General features: G+C 35.8%; 1 long non-coding RNA gene across 2 annotated transcripts in view; it reads right to left on the bottom strand.

Annotated features, from left to right (window-relative positions):
* Positions 1 to 535: 535 nt before the first annotated feature.
* The window catches only part of LOC103134849 (uncharacterized), a 5,357-nt gene continuing 3,391 nt past the window's right edge, over positions 536 to 2,501 (bottom strand). For both annotated transcript variants that reach the window (XR_475870.2, XR_475869.2), the window contains exons 2-3: positions 1,202 to 1,271; positions 536 to 774 (exon numbers count right to left, since the gene is read on the bottom strand). This is a non-coding gene — a long non-coding RNA (uncharacterized LOC103134849). The remainder of the gene's footprint in view (positions 775 to 1,201; positions 1,272 to 2,501) is intronic.

Below are 2,501 nucleotides of genomic sequence, written 5' to 3'. Positions count from 1 at the left end.
TTAGTAATTACTAATTATCTTGTTGAGACAGATCTCACACTTAAGCTAAGGTAATTTTATTTATATAGCTCATTTTGAGCAAGAAGGCAGCTCAAAGTGCTTCACACTACCTGCTACATTTACAGTTAGAAAAACACTAAACTAAAACAAAAACTGGTTCTGGATTCACATTGAATCCAGAACCAGTTCAGTTTCTTTGTAAGTCATTGTGATATAATCTGTCATCTGAAGTTGTTTTTTTTTTTATTTTTATTTTTTATTGAATCTCACAATTATGCAGTAAACTTTATGGTTAAGACTTGTGGGACTTTAGCTTTGTTTGCCACAGTTATTCAGTTTGTTCTTTAGTTTTGATGTTCATAGCGTTTACTTGGATTGTGTTTTCTAGATCTTAAAGGTAAACTAGATAATACTTCAAATACATGACGAGGCTTGAGGTTCTCTTCATTTCCGCATGTTAAGATCCACATAAGATAATTTTTTCAATATCCCAACGTGTATGGCAAAGTAACAAAACTAAGTGAACTTACCTGGCAGAATAGTAGCCAGCATCATCAGTGCTGATGTTTAAGAAAAGCAGCGCTCCTCCATGGTAATGTATCCTGTGTGTCTCGTCTGTGGTGATATTCATGACCTCTGGGCCGTTTTTGAACCACGTAATGTTTTCATCAGGCAGGTTGGGGTCATCCATATCGAAGGGCACATAATAAAATGCTTCGCCTTCAATAACTTTATATCTATCCTGGTCCAGGTGAAAGCAGGAAGAATCTGATGCTTCTGAAAGTGAGGAGAAAGAGGACACTTACAAACAAGAATGTTCAGCATAAGGCTTAAAGGAAATGCATTACAACATTTCATTTTGCCTTCCTTTGACTACCTTTTTGCAAAGCTCTTTGTGGTTTTTACCTTTTAAAAATAAAAATATATTTTTTTTTTAATTGAGGACTTAGGGGAGTAACCAGGATTCCTAGAATATTTGTTTTTCTCTGTCATTTGTCATGCAAGTCAGTAAAAACAAACTTTGCTTTGTTTCCTTTATATTTGCCCTCTGGTGTGCATGTTCACATTATGAACTGCATCTCTCATCATAAGCCATAAACTCTGCAGTCAAAGTTGATGATTTTTCTTACATCTTGCATCTCATTCCTCTAAATGATGAAGAGTAATATATTTTTTTTGTCTATGTTCTTTGTGCACACACTACCTGATATCCCATCAGATGTGGACATCACCATGACGACGGACAGGAGAAGCCTCGAGACGTCCATTAGCTGAAAGAGACAAAGTTCATTCTCAAACTCTTCAGATCTTCAAATTCCTGTCTGCTTCTCACACATGTAGATAACCTTATTTTTCCTCCGTCTCTTAGGTAGATTTTCTTTGACAACAGGGGCTCTAGAAAGTTCATCAGTAAGCTTTCTCAGCAGATGATTACGATCTGTGCAGTTACAAAATCATTTTCTGAAGAACGTTATCAGAAATCATGTTTTGCAAACGAGAAAACTGCAAAAACAATGTCCTGTTTTTCTTTTCTTTGCAGAAGTCAATGCAATAAAGCAGAAGCTGTTGTCAGTAAAAACTATATTTGATGTTCTTTCTCTGTGGTGTTGCTACTGCAAGCCAGTTTTCATTTCTGCACATTCAGCTTTGCTTGGAGATTTGACTGCAACAGTGACTCAAACTTAAAACAGCTATTTGGCAAAGTGGCAAAGTGAGTCATTTAACTTCAGACCACTGAATGAACTAATATGGCATTGTTCATTTTCTTTGTGATTGGGTAAGGAACTGCTCAGTTGCCATTCTTCAAATCCAGAAACTTGACTGAAATGGTTGAGTGATTCATCAGCCTACAATACACAGTTTATAATTTTAACTTACTATCCTGAGTGTGAGGCTCCACAATTACATACACAACTGTAATTCGGATCGATAGACAGCTGATCCCTACATGTATTTTGTCAAAAAGTTCTTCTCATATTAAAAACAGCAAAGAATAAACTGCAAACAAAGTGAGGTCTTTGGGGAATATTTCCAGCATAATCATAGATAATACATATGATTTTTCTCAATTTGCCTCTGGGTGTACAACAGATACCTGACCATGGATGAATAAATGTTAAAAGAAAAGAAGAAGGTAGATTTAAGATTGAAGAAAATCTTTCAATAATCCTAAAGGGGCAGTATTGTGTGTTTTCACACCCCGATTGTAAGACGTATCGGGAGTTTCAGGGGGGTCGGCTAATATAAGCCGTACCCCGAAAGTAAGACATATGTCTTACATTTCGGGGAAACACCTCTCAGCTATAGCTATGCACTGGCCACCTCTGTGGGAATTAAAGAAACATGATGCAAAAGTTTTATTTGTAGCTCGGTCACAGTTATAAAACTGAAAAAATAAAATTAAAAAAAATTAAAAAAAGAAAATATATAAAAGCAAACAGTAAAAAAAAGTAATGTAAATTTCTGCTTACCTCTTCTGCTCAGGTTGAGAGACTTCTGAG

Source organism: Poecilia formosa, unplaced genomic scaffold (genome assembly GCF_000485575.1).
Source record: "Poecilia formosa unplaced genomic scaffold, Poecilia_formosa-5.1.2 Scaffold19, whole genome shotgun sequence".
Lineage (NCBI taxonomy): Eukaryota > Metazoa > Chordata > Actinopteri > Cyprinodontiformes > Poeciliidae > Poecilia > Poecilia formosa.
The sequence above is the reverse complement of the archived record's forward strand: the minus strand, read 5'-3'. Positions and strand labels throughout refer to the sequence as shown.